The sequence below is a fragment of the Heterodontus francisci genome, chromosome 4 (genome assembly GCF_036365525.1).
Source record: "Heterodontus francisci isolate sHetFra1 chromosome 4, sHetFra1.hap1, whole genome shotgun sequence".
NCBI lineage: Eukaryota > Metazoa > Chordata > Chondrichthyes > Heterodontiformes > Heterodontidae > Heterodontus > Heterodontus francisci.
In genome coordinates, this window is record NC_090374.1 from 151,458,262 (window position 1) to 151,478,452 (window position 20,191).

The 20,191-nt window shown below is 42.8% G+C and overlaps 1 protein-coding gene across 1 annotated transcript in view; it reads right to left on the reverse strand.

The window, feature by feature from the left end:
* The window catches only part of slc20a2 (solute carrier family 20 member 2), an 85,658-nt gene extending 72,842 nt beyond the window's left edge, over nucleotides 1–12,816 (reverse strand). The window contains exon 1 of the mRNA XM_068030336.1: nucleotides 12,608–12,816. The gene's annotated coding sequence lies outside the window, so the exon portion shown is untranslated. The remainder of the gene's footprint in view (nucleotides 1–12,607) is intronic.
* Between the last annotated feature and the right edge of the window lie 7,375 nt (nucleotides 12,817–20,191).

The following is a 20,191-nucleotide window of genomic DNA, read 5'->3' on the forward strand; positions in this document are numbered from 1 at the left end:
TGATGTGGATGTAGGAGAGACCCCTCCCATAAAACAAAATCCCTATTGCCAAGATCCCAGGAAACTGACCCAGGTTTGGGAAGAAATTCAGTATATGCTGGAGCACAAGCTGACTGAGCCCAGTCTGAGCAGGTGGCATTCCCCAGTTGTGCTGGTTCTCAAACTCGATGGCTCAACAAGGCTCTACGCTGATTACAGAAAGATTAATGCAGTGACCAGAGCAGAGCAGACTCCTATCCAATTCCCCGATTGGAAGACTGTATCGATAGAGTAGGAAACGCCACCTACATAACCAGAATAATCTTGTTAAAAAGGATACTGGCAGGTCCCCTTAGCCACCTGAGCTAAAGTGATCTCGGCTTTCGTCACCCCAACAGCTTATTCCAGTGCCGAGTGATGACCTTTGGATTAAGAAATGCCCCAGCCACCTTCCAAAAGGTGGATGAACCAGGTAGTGGCTGGCCTGCCCAATTGTGTAGTGTACCTGGATGATCAGTTAGTGTACAGTGACATCTCGAGGGACCATCTAAACCAGTTAGAAGCCCTCTTCCAAAGGTTACAGTTGGGCGAGGAGGAAATTGAGGCAGAGGTGTAAGTGGGTATTTAGATCTTGGGCCCTAGGCACCTGAAGGCATGGCCAATGGTGGAGTGATTAAAATCAGGGATGCATAAGAGGCCAGAAATAGAGGAGCGCATCTTGGAAGGCTGTGGGGCTGGAGGAGATTACAGAGATAAGGAGGGGGCAAGACCGTGGAGGGATTGGAGATCAAGAATGAGAATTTGAAATCAAGATGTTGCTTGAATGGAAGCAAGAACAGATTAGCGAGCACTCGTGTGATAGGGGAACAGGACTTGGTACAAGTTAAAATAAGGGCAGCAGAGTTTTGGATGACCTCACGTTTACGGAGGGTAGAATGTGGAAGACCATGTGTTGGAATAGTCACATTTAGGAGGTAACAAAGGCATGAATGAGAGTTTCAGCAGCAGATGAGCTGAGATGGGGCGAGGTTGGGCAATATTACGGAGATAGAAATAGGTGGTCTTAGTGAAGGCACCCATGAGGTCAAAAGCTTATCTCCATCAAATGTGACACCAAGGTTGCAAACATACTAGCTTAATCTCAGATTGTTGCCAGGGAGAGGGATGGAGTCAGTAGCTAGGGAATGGGGTTTGGAGTATGGTCTGAAAAACAATGGCTTCAGTCTTCCCAATATTTAATTGGAGGAAATTTCTGCTTATCCAATACACACTGCATTAAAAAAATTCTCATGGCTCCTATAGCTGTTTTGCCAATTATCTTAAATATGGACAAACTGGCAATAAATTTGTCAGTAAACTATCTCCAGCTACTGGCACAGTGCAAGATAGCAGCAAACACCTTCTTTCATCTTGCCAGTCAAAGCATGAAACATTGATTGAGTTATTTTCAAAATCAACTGTCAGCATCAAGTTAACTAGTTGAAGAGCTGTAGCCTGTATGCCCTGACACTGCCTGAGCTGGTAAAGGTTGGTATTGTAACAAACACTTTACAGACAATGTCCCCCACCCGTAACCAAAGATTTTCTCATCCTGTTGAAATCTGGGAGAGAACTGATTGTGAAAGAAAGCTTCATCAGGAAAACAATGGAGTTGAATATCCTTGGAACACTCCTGCCCCACTGCCAAAAGTCCACCCAGAAGTGTGCCACAAACTCAATTTACGTGCACAAATGGTGTTCCTGCCACATTTCCAGAGAAGTTACATCAGCGCAGTGGGAGGAACATTCCCAGCTAATGATTCTAATTTGGGGTTATTCGGTTTGCAACCTTTGGGAGCCACTCCTGCACCAGGTTTTGTGCACAGGTCTGGCAACCATATGACATATGGGCTTGGAGAAATCAAAGTTGATAATGGGATTCGGTAGCAGTGCTATGAGCAAAGACGACAAGTAGTAGGGATGATTATGCTAGAAACAGGTAGTTTTGAAGTGATCTTTATTGAGCTGTTTAAAATCTCAAAGGCCGAAGAAGCATTGGCAACAACTCACTTCTTCAGCTGTAAAATTTTTGATAGGGCATGAGAAATTATATAACAAAGCTGTCCTGGGACAAAGGCAAAGAGTGTGTTAATGCTTGTGGTGAAAGACAAAGCATTAGTCCAGAGAGAGAGTGGTAAAAGCAGTTCAATAACTTCAGGGCATGACTGGCCCATTTTTTTTTTTTAAATATTTTATTTTTAACCATGTGTCTGCTTTTCACATGGTCAGAGTTGCTCATTATTAACAGCTTTGTTATTTAATCTCCCACTGCCCTATCAAACACCTTCCCCTTTGTTCTCTCCCCCTCCCCCCCTTCACTTGCTTAAAACCTAAATCTTTTCTAACCTTTGCCAGTTCTGATGAAAGGTCACAGAGCTGAAACATGAACTTTGCTTCTCTCTCCACAGATGTGGCCAGACCTGCTGAGTATTTCCAGCACTTTTTGTTTTTATTTCACTTCAGCAGCATCTCCCAAACCTGCAACCTCTACCAGCTAGAATGACAAGGGCAGCAGGTGCATGGAAACACCATCATCCCCAAATTCCCCTCCAAGTGACAGACCATCCTGATGAACACAAATCACTGTTCCTTCATTGTCACTGCATCAGAATCCTGGAACTCCTTACCTAACAGCATTGGGAGAGTACAATGGATTCACTCCTGTAATGAATCAAGAAGGCACACTGCCACCTTCTCAAAGGCACTTAAATAGTGAGGAGGGGGGGGGGGGGGGTAGAATTTAGAAAGTTAATGAAAAAGGAAAAGGCAATAGTGCAGGGTAGCGATATGGATAAATGATGATGATAACCAGGAGTGTGACAGGAAGGGACAGAGCATACAAACATAAGAGTGCACCAGCAAATAACAAATGTCAGACGAGGGAAAAATGGTAAAGAGACCAAATTAAAGGCTCTTTATCTGAGTGCACACAGCAGTCATAACAAGATGAATGAATTGATAGCACAAATAGAAATAAATTGGTATATGATAAGATAGCCATTACAGAGACGTGGTTGCATGGTGTTCAATGCTGGGAGCTAGATATTCAAGGGTATTTGACATTTTGGAAGGACAGGGAGAAAAAGAGTGGGGTAGCTCTGTTAATAAAAGATGAAATTAGTACAGTAGTGAGAAATGATTTTGGCTCAGAAAAAGATGTAGAATCAGTTTGTGTGGTGATAAGAAGTAGCTAAGGAAATAAATTACTGGTGGAAGTAGTTTATAGGCCCCCATAACAGTAGCTCTACTGTAGGACAGAACATAAAAATTCAGAAATAGAGGTCTTCTAGGAAAGGTACTTAATAATCGTGGGTGATTTTAATCTTCATATAAATTGGACTAATCAAATTGGCAAAGGTAGTCTGGACGATGAGTTCACAGAGTGCATTAGGGGCAGTTTCTTCGTACAATATGTTCTGGAACCAACCTGGGAGCAGGCTATTTTAGACCTGGTAATGAGATAGGATTAATAAATGACCTCCTATTATATGATCCTCTAGGCAAGAGTGATCATAACAATGAATTTCACATTGTTTGAGGGGGAGAGGTTTGGGTCTGAAACTAACGTCTTAAAGTCAAATAAAGGTAATTACAAGGGTATGAAGACAGAGTTGGCTAAAGTGGACTGGGAAAATAAGTTTAAAACGTTAAGATGGTAGAGAAGCAGTGGCAGCCATTTAAGGAAATATTTCAAAACTCTCAAAATCCATTGAGAAAAAGAATGGCTGAGAAGGATGCATTATCTGTGGCTAACTAAGGAAGTTAAGGATGGTATCAAATTGAAAGAAAAGGCATACAATGCTGCAAAGATTAGTGGTAAGCTGGAAGATTGGGAACATTTTTAGAAAGCAGCAGAGGATGACTAAATAAAGAGAGGGAGATATTAAAAAAAAAAGAGTAAACTAGCAAAAAATATAAAAAGGCAGTAAAAGCTTCTACAAATATATAAAAAGAAATAGTAGCTAAAGTGTTGGTCCCTTAGAGGATGAGACTGGAGATTAATAATGGGAAACAAGGAAATGGCAGAGATTTTAAACAAGTATTTTGTATCTGTCGTCACAATAGACGACACAAACAGCATCCCAATATAGCAGAAAATCAAGAGACAAAAGGGAGAGAGGAACTTAAAACAAATCACTAGAGAAAAAGTCCTAGGAAAACTAATGGGACTAAAGGCTGACAAGTCCCCTGGACCTGCCTCCTCGGGTTTTAAAAGAAGCGGCTGTACAGATAGTGGATGCATTGGTTGTAATCTTCCAAAATTCCCTAGATTCTGGAAAGGTCCCAGCAGATTTGAATAGAGGTGTTATATATGCAATTGTCCGGGGGGGGGGGGGGGTGGGAAGAGGGCACAACAGAAAGCAGGGCACTATATGCCACTTAGCTTGGCATCTGTTGTTGGGAATATGCTAAAATCCATTATTAAGGATAAAAGCAAAATACTGCAGAGGCTGGAAATCTGAAATAAAAACAAAAGTGTTGGAAATGCTCACCAGGTCAGACAACATCTGTGGAGACAGAAGCAGAGTTAACGTTTCAGGTCTGTCACCCTTCATCAGAACAGGTTCTGATGAAAGGTCGCAGACCTGAAACGTTAAATCTGCTTCTGTCTCTCCACAGAAGCTGCCTGACCTGCTGAATATTCCCAGCACTTTCTGTGTCCATTATTAAAGGAAGTAGTAGCAAGACATTTAGAAAATCATAATGCAATCAGGCAGAGTCAACATGGTTTTAATGAAAGTGAAACAGTGTTTGACAAATGTATTAGCGTTCTTTGATATGTTACATACGGGGGGGGGATAAAGGGGGACCAGCAGTTGAAGTGCATTTGGATTTCAAAAAGGCATTCAATAAAAGGTGCCACATAAAAGGTTACTACACAAAATAAAAACTCATGGTGTTTGGGATAATATATTAGCATAGATAAAGGATTGGCTAACTAACAGGAAACACAGATAAATGGGTTATTTTCAGTGGAGTGTAGTAACTAGTGGAGTGCCACAGGGAATCAGAGCTAGGGCCTCAACTATTTACGATCGATATTAATGACTTGGACAAAGGGATTGAGTGTATTGTAGCCAAATTTGCAGATGACACAAAAAGATAGATAGGAAAGCAAGTTGTGAGGAGGAGAGTGTTTGCAAAGTGTGATGACCAAGGTAGGAGGAGTGCACTGATAATTCAGTCTCCCTTCTCCACAGGTCACAGTATATCAATAAATTTTCCTACTTACCAAAGCAGCCAATTAGATACTCTATTGGTCCCCAGAATAAAGTACACCAACCAGGTTTCTTTAATAAACAACAAAATTATCCAATTATAAAACCAAGTCTTAACCAATGAGGTATATACACGAATTGAAATATTAAAGCCCCGTTTTATCCTAGCCCTCATGCACACACATCCAAAAAGTGGTTAACTGGGGGGGGGATTTTTGTTTACAGCTGTTTCAAAAGAGGAATAAAAAAGAAACTTAAGACTGCAATGACCTGGAAGGAAGTCCTTTTCGAATATTTGGATGTCTCTCGAAGTCTTTCCAGGTGAGGCTGATGAAAAGTCTGTGTTGGATAGGCGTTCAAAGAAATTCAACTGCAGAAGCTTCACAAAGGTCTTCCATCAGGTGTGCAGCAACAGGTCAGTTCGCACCCACATTCAATACAAAGGCCCTTTTAAAGATGCAAGGTTTCTGCAAATATTCGGGGTTTCTTCAAAAATGCAAGAGACAACAGTACTACTTCATACAGGCTTCTGCTTTTCGCTGGCAAAATTCTTCAAAGAGAGGTAATACTTGTCTGTTCTTCTTCTGATCTCCCGGCAGGTCCATATGCAGATTCCAACTGCCTACCATTAGTTCAAAACCAGCATCTTTTAACATTTTAAAGTGAAACTCCTTTTCCAAGAAAGTCTTATGGCAATCACAAATCCTCTCGTCACAACAAAAGGGTAACTCTTAGGTCAAAACCCTCTGTGGTTTCCAGTGTTTGTTTACTGGTCAAAACCAGGAACCTTTTGCTGACCTTCCTCTTTTTAAAAAAAAAGCATCTATAAAGTTTGGCTATCTCCAGATGTTTCAATGCCCATTAATTGTTTTTAGTTTTTAAAAATATAGATTCCAAGTTTCAACAAGAAATATGGACTCTCGTAACAAAAGGGATATAGATAGCTTAATTGAGTGGGCTAAAATTTGGCAGATGAAGTATAATGTGTGAAAATGTAAGGTTGCCCACTTTGGCAGAAGAATAGAAGAGCAGAATATTCTTTACATGGAGACACATTGCAGAATGCTGCAGTACAAAAGAGATCTGGGTGCCTTTGCACATACATCACAAAGAGTTAGCATGCAGGTACAGCAAGTAATTAGGAAGGCAAATGGAATGTTATTTATTGCAAGGGGAATGGAGTATAAAATTAGGGAAGTTTTGCTCCAACTGTACAAGGGCATTGGTGAGACTGCACCTAGAGTACTGTGCACAGTATTGGTCTCCTTGCTTAAGGAAGGATATACTTACATTGGAAGCAGTTCAGAGAAGGCTCCTGGGATTAAGGAATTGTCTTTATGAGGAAAGGTTGAGCAAGTTGGGCCTATACTCATTGGAATTTAGTAGAATGAGAGGTGATCTTATTGAAACATAAGATTCTGAGGGGGCTTGATAGATGCTGACAATATGTTTTTCCTCATGATGGAATCTAGAACTAGGAGACAGTTTCAAAATAAGGAGTCGCTCATTTAAGACAGATGAGGAAGTTCTTCTGAGGGTCATTAATCTTTGGAATTCTCTTCCCCCAAAAGGAGGGGAGGCTGGGTCATTGAATATATTCAAAGCCAAGTTAGACAGACTTTTGATCTACAAGGGAGTCAAGGGTTATGGGGGCAGGGCGGGGCATGCTGGCTGGCAGGAAAGTGGAGTCAAGGCTACAATCAGATCAGCCATGATCTTATTGACTAAATGAGCAGACTTCAGGGGCCATTTGATGTACTTGGACATCTGGACTCGCTCAAGGACTATATAGAAACAAACTTGCACTCAGCAGGAGCCAGGATGTCACGGTCTCCAGATGCAACCTCACTTCACAACACCATAGTTTTGAAATCAATGCACAATTCTGTTTCCATGTATTATGGAAAATATATCCTAAATCGAACCTTAAAAGGAAACCCATGATGTCAGCTGTGGCTGGACAAAATCAACCCAACTGTCACAAAAGTCCCACTGCTTCCTATACCAGTAATGGTGTATAGTAGCGCGAGAATGCAAGAGTCACCATAAACTGTACCATCACATTGAATAGCAGCATTATGTGGCAGTAGAACCTGCATTACCAACGTGGGTTAGAGTAGGGAAAAGTTGCCAGCATAGCTTTTTATTCTTAAGCCACCCAAGCCAAAGATGCCATTCCCCAGTGATCTCACCTTCGGCCAGGCTCCAGTTGTTAGATCATGGCTGATCTGTATTTTGGCTCCATTTGCCCACTTTTGCTCCATATCCCTGGACTCATTTGCCAACAAAAATCTATCAATCTTGATCTTAAGTTTCAACTGACCCAGCATCCACAGCCTTTTGAGCAGAGAGCTCCGGTTATCAATTTCTCCGAAAATCATCCATTTTTCTTGAAAATAATTGTGTTCAACAAAAAGCCATCCACACAATACTCCTATTGAGCCAAGCAGCAGAAAAAGTCAGTGGTTCAAGTTGGTTTGGCCACCACTTCCCTTCTACCCACACTGCTGGGGGCCATTCTGCTACACCAAAAAGGTTCTCCAACCACCTCCCCCAACCCCCAAAAAGATATCAAGTGCGTACAACTACATGTTTTATAAAATCATTTCTAAAGCAGCTCTGTACTACACGAGGAATTAGGATGGGGATAAATCTACATCACAAGACATGAGACATTATACAGCAAGACACATCATGCTTCCAGCAGGGAGGTTTTGTAGGCACCACTAGCAAATTGTAATTTTCTTTTTGCACTGCAGCATTACACAGTTCATCCAATGCTCCAGTATATCTGTAGTCACAACTTGCACAGACCAGGAAGGTCCCAGGCTCTATCCTGGTGTTGAGATCACAGTCAAGCAAGCCATCAAGGAACATGAGTGGATTTGAACTTAGTGAAGTGATAAACCTTCCACAACTCCAAAGTAGTAGGACTACCCTCAACCCACTTAAGCCTTTGGTAAATCCCAGGAACAAACAGTTTTCTTACACATTTTGCTTTTCCAGATGCCATTTACTTTTAAATGAATTATAAAGGGCATTGTAACATAGCAGTTATGTTACTGGACTAGTAATCCAGAGGCCTAAACAAAAACCAGAGAACACAAGTTCTAATCCACAATGGCAGTTTGAGAATTGAAATTTTTGTTAAATCTGGAAAAACGCTGGCATCAGTAAAAGTAAAAACCTCTTTCTGGGGCGAAAACCTGCCATCCTTACTGTCTATATATGCAACTCCAGACCCACGCCAACATGGTTGACTCTTAACTGACCTCTGAAGCAGCCTAGCAAGCTACTACGTTACATCAAACCACTACCAGCAGTTCAGCAAGGCAGCCTGCTCAGAGCAGCCAGAGATGGGCAATAATCCAACAATGCCACTATCCAGATAAAGTAAACCATAATTCATTTTCATGCGTCACTATGTTGGCTTTGCATGCATAGATCTCAAACCTGTCTGCAGAGAGCATGTAAGCTCCACAATCACAGCTTAGTCTGTCACAATAAGCTTCCTTACCTGTTTGTTGAGTCTTTTCATATTTTATTCAGAATTACATTCCTGTGCCCCAAGTTCAAATGCAGAAAAAGTGTTAATGCCTTTTATAAATAGTCATTACCATTGAATTTAATAGTACTTTAAACCTGCCATTTGTTGCTGTTTGGAGAAAGAATCTTATTTACACTGAACAGAAAAAGTTATGAGACCTAGGGATCAAATAGGTTCAAGATCAATTAGTTGATATCTACAGTAATTAAATGCACTCTTTGTATTCTGTAATAGGCACATCTGTATCACACTTTGATATGCTAAAATTGTGCTTTTTTTTTTAAACACATACACATAATCGGCGGCACAGTGGCTAGCACTGCAACCTCACAGCTTCAGCGACCCGGGTTCGGTTCTGGGTACTGCCTGTGTGGGGTTTGCAAGTTCTCCCTGTTTTACTGGCTTAAAATCCATCACATCTCAAACTTTTCCCAGGTCTGATGAAAGTCATTGGCCTGAAACATTAACTTTGTTTCTCTTTCCACGGATGCTGTCAGATCTGCTGAGCATTTCCAGATTTTATTTCAGATTTCCAACATTCACAGTATTTTTGTGGATGATTGTGGAGTTTGATAGCTTCTTTTGCAGATATGATGCAGAGTCCTGAATATGCTTCCCATGTGCCATGCTTCATGATATCAGGAAGCAATTACAAGAGGTGCAGGAATCAGAAGGTGAACAGTGAGAGGTCATGGTTCACATGGGAACCAATGACATAAGAGCAAGGTGAGGTTGTGCAAGGAACTAAATCTCCATAAAGCAAAACCTCCAAGATAGTAAAAGTCAGTAGGATATATGGGGGCAGTTAGCCAGATAACAGTTCGGTGCATAAATACATGAAGCACAAGAAATAAAATAAATCATAAATACAGCTTAAAGAGTATATTGTAGACAGAGACCTGGCTACAAACTGGGTGTGATTGGGAGCTAAATATTCCATGCCATAGAATTTTTAGATAAGACAGGAAAACTGGGAAAGGAGTAGCAGCAATATTGATAAAAGGCAATTACCACAGTGGAAGGATGGGATTTCAAAGGGTGACAGTAACAACACGGATAGAGTTAAGGAATGGCAAATGGTGCACAATCTGGTAGTTGCCCAGAGACTTGAGTGATGTAGTGGTGAGGTATATAAACAGATCAGAGAAGCATCTACTACTATCACCACTACCACATTTCATTTATATAACACCTTTAACATCATACAAACAAACGAACACAAGAATTAGGAGAGGCCACTCAGCCCCTCGAGCCCGCTCCACCATTCAACAAAATCATGGCTGATCTGATTGTAACTTCAACTCCACATTCCCGCCTACCCCCGATAACCTTTCACCCCATTGCTTATCAAGAATCTATCTACCTCTGCCTTAAAAATATTCAAAGACTCTGCTCCTACCGCCTTTTGAGGAAGAGAGTTCCAAAGACTCCTGACCCTCAGAGAAAAAAAAATTCTCGTCTGTCTTAAATGGACAGCCCCTAGTTCTAGATTCTCCCACAAGGCGAAACATCCTTTTCACATCCACCCTGTCAAGGCCCATCAGGATCTTGTATGTTTCAATCAAGTCACCTCTTACTCTTCTAAACTGCAGCAGATACAAGCCTAGCTTGTCAAACCTTTCCTCATAAGACAACCTGCCCATTCCAGGTTTTAGTCCAGTAAACTTTCTCTGAACTGCTTCCAATGCATTTACATCCTTCTTTAAATAAAGGAGTGGTCTCCTTTATTTATACTGTAAAGGAGACCAAGGCCGTTCACAAAAAGGTTAACAAAATTGGGTGCCAAGCTGCACAAGGAGATATCAGGGCAGGTGACCAAAACCTTGTGTAGCAAAAACAAAGTGGTTATAATAGGAGAAATTTACTTTTACTATTTGAGCTGTCAAAATTATGAATTCAAGAATGTATTCAGGAACTATATGTTTTAGAATTGACAAAGGAACAAGCCATATTGGATTTAGTGTTGAAGAGCAAACCAGAATTAGTTAATCTGATGGTAAGAGAGCATCCTGCAAATAGTGATGATCATATGATTGGATTTGATATGGGATTTGAGAATGAGAGAGTCACAAACTGTTTTTAATTTAAGTACAGTTATTCTATTGGTAGCACTCTTGCCTGAGTCACAAGGTTCTGGGTTTAAGTCCTCCTCCAGGACTTAAACACAGAAATCAAACATGACACACCAGTGCAGTACTGAGGGAGTGCTGCATTGTTGGAGGTGTCGTCTTTCAGATAAGACGTTAAGCACAGGCCCCATCTGCCTGCTCGACTGGCAGTAAAAGATCTCATGGCACTATGACAATGAGGAGTAGGGGAGTTATCCCCAGTGTCCTGGTCAATATTTATCCCTCAATCAACATCACAAAAACAGATGATCTAGTCATCATCACATTGCTGTTTGAGAGTTTGCTGTGAACAAATTGGCCACTGTATTTCCTATATTGCAACAGTGACTATACTTCAAAAATTCATTGGCTTGAGACGTTCAGTGGTCATGAAAGGTGCAAGATTAATGCAAGTCTTTCTTTTTACAGCAACTTTTAAGGAGTGGGAGATGAATTGACCACAGTAAACTAAGCTGCACACTAAATGGGTAAATGTACAATCAGTGGGAAGTATTCAAAGAAGCACTTAATAACCATAGCACAAGAGTCAACTAATTTAATTTTGACAGATCAACTTGGTGGAATTCTACAACTCAAGCTACAGAACTGCACAAGCAGCATTTAAAACACCTTCTCACAACATTGAGTCCAGAGCACTCCAGCCAACTACAATCTACTTTAAGGTTGGGCCCAGTTCTCATCAACGGCATCTGAGGTGTACCCCAAGGGCAGGTCTTAAATGTCACCGCACAAATCACAGCAGGTGCCAGACTAGATACAGGTACACAGCACGATTCCACTGCCTCAACATTCCGTTTTAGCAAACTTTTGTCTTCTGAATCCGGGAGTACATCCTGAAGATGTTACACTTAAATGGCACAATACGGGAATGGGGTCGGGATTTTAAAAAAAAGCTGTGTAGGAGCAGCACGGGATGGAGAGAGAGAGAGCCGGAGATCAGGGCTGGGCCCTGTCACTGTACTCACCCTTCAGTCCCTTGACTGCTTGCCCCTCCCCCCCCCTCCTCCTCCTCCCCCGGGCCCGCTGTGCCGGACGGTCTGGAGAAAAACCCAGCGCCACTCGAGAACCGGCACCAACTCTGTGTGGGGGGCCGTGTTGGGGAGGGGAGGGGAGGGGAGGGGAGGGGGGGGACCGGGGAAAGAGAGTCACCGATTGCTGTGAATGGATAAGAAAACGTGTCAAATCCGAGAGCACCCCGGTTATCCACACTTCGCCCGGTGGCGCAGTCAGCTGGAGACTCAGGCCGGTGAAAGGTGCCCCTGCCAACCGCCACCCCCCTGTGTGCCCCCCGCCCGCCCGCCAGCCCATTTAAAATTGCAGAGCGGGCTCAGCGCACACGGGCAGGTGAACCGCTCGCCTTCTCCGCCCCACCACCATGTGGCTCCTGTCGCGGCGGCGGCGGCGCCGACACCCCCCAACACACACTCCCCGCACCTTACAAAGGAAGCAGAAGGATCTGGGACACTCGGCCATCTCCCAAGCCTGACTTTACACAGAAAATGGAGCAGAAAGGAGAGGGGAAGTGACTCACTGGGGCAGAGAGGCAGCCGGACCGACACCAGAATCCCGCCATGAAAGGGAAAGGAATCCTCAACCGGGAGAATTTAACCCGAGGAACGAAAACAAAAATAAAAGTTTCATTATATCTTTTTTTAAAAAAAAACTTAACGGTGCCGGGAGCCTCGGTCGCTTACCAGGATGAGTGGTTCCGGTCACTATCAGTGAGAAGCCGGCGTCGAGTGAGCGGGGAGGGGGTTGCTCCGGTAGGAATGTGCCGGTTCCCTGAATTGGGAAGGGAGAATGCCGGCGCTCCGGGGCTGCTGCTGCTTTTCACAAACTTGCACTCAAGATGCCGGACTTGAAAATGGTCTAAACCGCCATGTTAACCCAAGTGCGAGCGGAGGGAGCGGCTGTGTCTGGCTTTATAGCAGCTGGAGAGGAGGCGGAGCGGTCACTGAGTCCCCTGTGGATGGAAACGAGGGAGACACCGGGGTCACACACTGCTTATTACCGAAAGAAAGGAAACCGCATACCGCCCACATACACATTACACGCTGAACTGAACAAACCACTCATACCATAAACACCAATGCCAGAATTACCGGCACTACCTGGACCTTAAACACCATCCGAAACATAAACACCAACAGCAGCTCCAACTGTATGGTATTCACAATATTAAACATCAGCAGCAACTGTATCTCAAACTACAGCACCAGCCCCAACCATCAACATCCACACCAACATTAGCGCCACCCGTACCAGAAACACCAGTCCCAGTCATACCATCAGCTCTCAACAGTGCCTCGGGACAGTATACTACATTAAAGGCACTATATAAATGCAAGTTTTTTGTTGTTGTATCCTTAAACGCCATCTCCAGTAACAAACACCAGCATTTACTTAATAAAAATAAAATACTGCAGATGCTGGAAATCTGAAATACAAACAAAAAATGCTGGAAATACTCAACAGGTCTGGCAGCATCAGTGGAGAGAGAAGCAGAGTTAACGTTTCAGGTCCGTTCTGATGAGGGGTCACTGACCTGAAACAGTAATTCTGCTTCTCTCTCCAGGACCAGCTCCAAACATACCATAAGCACCAACAGCAGCTCCAACTGTATGGTACTATAAATATCAAGATCAGTTCAACCATAACAGCACCATCTGCTCACAAAAAATGATGAACTGAACTAGGTGACCTGGGTATTGCAGACCAGTAGATGGATGTAGAAAGCTTACAGGTCTTGGTGGAAACTAAACTATTCTGAAGGGGAATTCAGGCTCCTTTCATGCAGAATGTCATCCATAGTTATAGTTAGGAAGTACGGTATTACCATAGCTCTTCATACAAAAAACAAAAAAAACTGCAGATGCTGGGAGAAAAGAAAACATTCAGCAGGTCAGTCAGCATCTGTAGTGTAGGGTCCTCATCTGAAGCATTATCTATTCTCTCCACAAGTGCTTCTTGATGCACTCTGGTGTCTTCTGATGTTATGCATTTATTGACCATTCCCCCAGATGTATCAAAGTACAAACTTCAGTCACAAACAAAACCTATGGGCCCAGAAAAGGCCATTCAACTGTATCCCTTCCACAAACCATGGTCCATACTTTACCCTCGTCATGGACTCTGCTCAATTTAAATAACCTCGAGAAAGTGAATAAGTTGGGTCACAGTTCTAAGAAGAGAAAGTTGTGAAATTTCTCTGCCAACATCTAACCAATTGTTATATATTGACCTGGTCTCTGCTTCAATCACTAACTCTGGTAGTGGATTCAACAGACTTACAATCCTCGGTAAAATAAAATTTCTCCTGCTCTCTGCCCTAAACCTATTAATCTTAAGTCTATGTCCCCTTACTTTAGGCTGTTCAACTACTGGAAATAGTCTCTCTCAATCTACTCTGTCCCATCTCTCCATAATTTTAAAACATTTCTGTTAAATCATCTCAATCTCCTCTGTCCAACAAAAACAAGCCCAATGTTTCATGTCAATCTAACCTTGCAGTCTGCATTATTCAAATCTGTTTTCATTCACAGATGGCATTTCTGTGGTCCCAACAACACGGGAACTATCATGCAGTATTGAATATTTGACCATCTGCATCTATACTTAGATTAATAATCTTCAATCTTCTAAAGAGATTCTCCCCATCATCATTGCATTTAAATACATTTTTAAATCACCTATCCCTTCATTATACTGCCTTGTGTAACTCGAAAAGTAGTTAATCCCCATCGTTAAAAGGACCCGGATTCTGCAATGTCAACATTATTCCTTCACATCTACCCTTGCCTCTGTCACCGATACTGTCAAATTTTTCTTGCCAGTATTTCCCAGTAGCAGTCAACATTGAACCTCACATCCCCACTTACTTCTCTAACAGTGCAATTAATAGCAAAGCAAAACAAAATTACACAAACCATTAATAATTCTCCCTGTCCATATGCCTATAATTCTGATCAAAGAAATGATGAAACTCCCAATTATACATCTTTAACCTAAAAAGCCTATCACAGAAAATTCCTAAGACAAATTTTCTATCTCCACCCACTTGCCTGTGCAGGTAGGTAAGCAGACCATACCCAAAAACAGCTTCCTAACATCCAAACATACTAATTTTTCCAGATTCAGGTCATTTGCATTGGCGGGAGCTTCCCGGCAGAGGTCAGGTTGAGGTGGCTGGTTGCGGGGTGGGGGTGGGGGGGTAAGAGAGCGGAGGAGAAGATCTATTGCTTTTATAAGACCAAGCTAGCTGCATCAGCGGTATGTCTACCAGCTTCAGCAGCCTCGAGGGGCTGAGTGGCCTACTCCTGCTCCCAATTAAAATGTTTGTATCCCAAGGATTAAAGTGAATAATCTCTGAAAACAGGAGTGGAGATTGCGATCAATCCATGCCCATTCAATGTAACGGAGGCATGTTTGCACTGCCTGCTCATTATAATGATTTCTGGGTGCAGCCAGCATTGACAGTGCTTTTCATTGTTTACATGCATCAGCATGGGCCCACTACCATTAGTAACTTGCACTACTTAAAGCTAAGTCACTGATGGGAGTAGTTTATAGGCCCTCCAACAGTAGCTAAACTGTAGGACAGAATATAAAATCAATAATGGGGACTTCTAGGAAAGTTACTGCAATAATCATGGCCAATTTTAATCTTCATATAGATTGGACTAATCAAATTGGCAAAGGTAGCCTGAAGGAAGAGTTCATAAAGTGTATTAGGGACAGTTTTTTTTTTTTTTTACAACAATACATTCTGGAACCAACCCAGGAACAGGCTAATTTAGACCTGGTAATGTGCAATGAGACAGGATTAATAAATGACCTCATAGTAAAGGATCTCTAGGCAAGAGTGATCATAACATGATGAATTTCACATTCAGTCTGAGAGGCTTAGGCCTGAAACTAGTGACTTAAACTTAAATAAAGGTAATTCCAATGGTATAAAGACAGAGTTGGACAGGGAAAATAAGTTAAAAGGTAAAACAGTAGAGACACAGTGGCAGACATTCAAGGAGATATTTCATAACTCTCAACGATGGTATCAAATTGAAAGAAAAGGCATACAATGCTGCAAAGATTAGCAGTAGGCCAGAAGATTGGGAAAATTTTAGAAACCGGCAGGGAATGACAAAAAAAAGGGAGAAATTAGAGTACGAAAGTAAACTAGCAAGAAATATCAAAACATACAGTAAAAGCTTCTACATATATAAAAAAGACAGTAGCTAAAGTCCCTTAGGAGGATCAGACTGGGGAATTAATAATGAGAAACAAGGAAATGGCAGATACCTTGAACAAGTATTTTCTATCTGTCTTCAAGTAGAAGACACAAAAAGCATCCCAATCTAGCAGAAAATCAAGAGGGAAAACGGGAGGAACTTTTTAAACAATCACTAGAGAAAAAGTACTAAGAAAACTAATGGGACAAGTCCCCTGGACCTGATGGCCTGCATCCTAGGGTCTTAAAAGGAATGGCTGCAGAGAGTGGATGCATTGGTTGTAATCTTCCAAAATTCCCTAGATTTAGGAAAGGTCCCTGTGGATTGGAAAATTGCAAATATAACACCTCTATTCAAGAAAGATTGGGGTGGGGTGGGGTGGGGCAGCTAGTCTAACATCGGTCATTGGGAAAATGCTAGAATCCATTATTCAGGAAGTAGTAGCAAGACATTTAGAAAATCATAGTGCAATCAGGCAGAGTCAACATGGTTTTATGAAAGGGAAATTTGACAAATTTAGAGTTTTTTTGAGGATGTAACAAGCAGGGTAGCTTCTAGCAAGCATAAGTGAGCCACATTGTGAGCCCAACTGATAATCTTAAATTGGCTATTAGTGTAATTCTTAGCACACTTGGGATTGCTCAGTAAGTGCTGGCCAATCGCAAAATCACATCTAACGTTAGACATTGTGTTGAGTTTTGCAAGTATGGCTGGTTGAGTACTGTCAGTACTCTGCCTATTGCGACCAGCTGAAGGGACGTGCAGTTTCATATGATCTGCCAGCCAGTGGGATAATGGCCTACCGATATAGCATTGCATCGGCACCGGAATTCATATACCACATTACTCATTTGTGTGGTAGGCAGAACGTCTTTTTGGCTTGATGGTGGCATCCTGTTCGTGGATGCTTGCTAGAATCTACATATATTTATACACAACTCCCTGTCCTCTGTGGGCAAAAGGAACGTGTCCAGCCGTTGTGCTTTTTTTAAATTAAGCAAAAGCATGGGGGACAAAGGTTCCCTGGTGCCTTCTCCATGGCAAAGCCTCGATCAGAGTTGACTTTCAAACCAATAACACCCTATTCTCATGCAGTATAAATTGTTGAAATTTGGCATTCTTGCTTCTGTCCTGATGAGCGCAAGAAGAAAAGCTTCGACAGCATGTCTCTTTTTTCAGCAATACTCAAGTGCTGTACTACCAAGTGACTAGATATAGATGGGTTAAGTGAATGAGCAAAATTTGGCAGATGGAGTATAATGTGGTAAAATGTGAGGTTGCCCACATTGGTGGGAAGAATAGAAAAGCAGAATATTATTTACATGGAGAGAGACTGCAGAATGCTGCAGTACAAAAGGATCTGGGTACCCTTGTAAATGCATCACAAAACGTTAGCATGCAGGTACAGCAAATAATTAGGAAGGCAAATGGAATGTTGTCATTTATTGCAAGGGGAATGGAGTATAAAAGTAGGGAGGTCTTGCTACAACTGTACAGGGCATTGGTGAGACCGGACCTGAAGTACTGCGTACAGTATTGGTCTTCTTACTTAAGGAGGGATGTACTTGCATTGGAAGCAGTTCAGAGAAGGTTCACTAGGCTGATTCCTGGGATGAAGGGGTTGCCTTATGAGGCAAGGTTGAACAGGTTAGGCCTATACTCATTGGTGTTTAGAAGAATGAGAGGTGATCTTATTGAATCATAAGATTCTGAGGGGGCTTGAAAGGGTAGATGCTGAGAGGATGTTTTTCCTCATGGGGGAATCTAGAACTAGGGGGCAGAGTTTGAAAGTAAGTCAGAGGGTCGTTCATGTTTGGAATTCTCTTCCCCAGAGAGTAATGGAGGCTGGATCACAATATTTTGAAGGCTGATGGGTCACAATATATTGAAGGCTGAGTTCGACTGATTTTTGATCTATAAGGGATTCAAGAGTTACGGGGGGCAGGCAGGAAAGTGGAGTTAAGGCCACAATCAGATCAGTCATGATTTTATGAAATGGTGGAGTAGGTTTGAGGGGCCGAATAGCCTACTCCTGCTCCTTTTTCTTATGTTATGTTCTTAAGTAACCTGCGCCACTTAAATCTAGCCTGCACCTCTTAAATTAGAGTTGCATTGTAGTTGGAGCAGATGCTGAGAATCATTCTGCAATTGAATCTGACCTGGAAAAGAGTGAAAAGTGGCTGACCATGGGAGAGAGCAGACACCCACATTTACGTTCACTGCACTGGAGGTCTTGAAGGAGGAGATGGAAAGGAGGGGAGATGTCCTGTGTCTTCAGGGGGTTAGGAGTTGCTCCAGACATATGATGAGAAGGCTGTGGGAACAGAGAGCCGTGGTGGTCAATGCCAGGAATTTAGCCCCAAGGACCTGGATGCAGTGCAAGAAATCTAATGACATCACATGAATTGTCAAGATCAGTGAATGCATCTTAAAATGTCATATCCTGCCAACTGCAACTCTAGACTCAGCCACTGAAATTCATCGCACCCCCATCACTTGCCTACCTAACATTCATATGCTTCACTTCAACCTCACTGTTGCAAGCCTCACACCCATATCATACACCTTGCACACACTGCTAGCTATTCAGCCATGACAGAGACATAATGTGCCATAAACCTATGATTCTATAACCCAAGCATATTGCATAGCATTCACTGAGACACTTACCCTTTCCTTGCAGGAGAAGGTGACACACAACTGGAGGTATTAAGAATTAACCGGAAGGAGGAAGACACACCAGCAGGTTCTTGCCCCCATGGAGGAGATAGCACTGACCATTACAGGAAGGGCCATTGCTGAAGCCGTAAGCACCAACAGGACTGAATCCATTGAAGATGACAGTATCTCGACACCTAATCCCACTTGCCTTCTTTGTCCTTAACTCACTCCCGACTTACAAGCTGCAGATGGTGTAAGCCTGTACTTCCTACTTTCTCCTCTCCCTGCACCACAGCCCAATCCTTCTCCTTTTTTCATTTCAGACACCCAAGAACTGCAGTCTGCCCAGGCAGTAGCGGAACAGCAGAAAGATAGCGATAATGAAGACACACATCACTCGATTTCACACTTGCAGCCACCAGCTCAGATACTGACATTGTGTGTAATTTAAGAGGCAGGATCTGCATGTATTGTAACACTGGGCATGAGCGCTGCCGCGAGGGTAGGGGGCAAGGATAGTGCAGGTGTCAGCTCGGCAGAGGACAAGGTCAGACAGGTTGAAAAGGGTGCAGAAAAATGCTAATGGGTATACACACTGAAATGCTTGGTATATTGTGAACCCTGCCATGTCATGGAGCACCAAAGAGTCCAGCACCAATTTGACATAGGGCTTTGTGCAGAGTTTGGAGCTCATCTTTTCCAACATGGTAACCAACTCAAATGTCATATCCTACCAGCTGCAACTCTAGTCTCAGCCACTGTGAAATTCATCATGCCTCCATCACTCACCTACCCAATATTCATATGCTTCACTTCAATCTCACTGTTTCAAGCCTCACCCCCATATCGTACACCTTGCATACACTGTTAGCTATTCAACTTCCATTGCAGCACAAGCAACAGCCACCCAACATCGGAGTGCTGCAGTGGAAGTTCAGACTGCTGCCATCATGGCTTTGGATACCAGTGTTCAAATGGGCTTTCAGGGCGTCACAGCAGTTCAGCAACCTGTCTTCCAACAAATTACTAGGATTGCCAAGCCACTGGTCCTGGGGAGTGGCAGGGGCTCCATTAAGCACACACCTACTTGCCCTCTCTCAGGACACAGCATTTGTGCTCCCAGCTATGCCCTTGCCATTACTGGTAAACCCCAGCCAGGCCAAGCTTCTGCTGCTAATGCCAAAATGGTGCATTCTAAAACTGGGCCTTCTAAGCCCAGAGCTGCTCAGGATCATTGTTCAAGGCCATTTTCAGCCTCCTCCACTGAAAGTCAGCAACCTTCCGCCAGCCACGCTGCAGCCAGTAGGGTCACATCTAATAGGAACATTAGGACAGACAATGTTATATGGAAGACAGGCTCTAAGGGAATGCACAAGGATGATTAGTTTA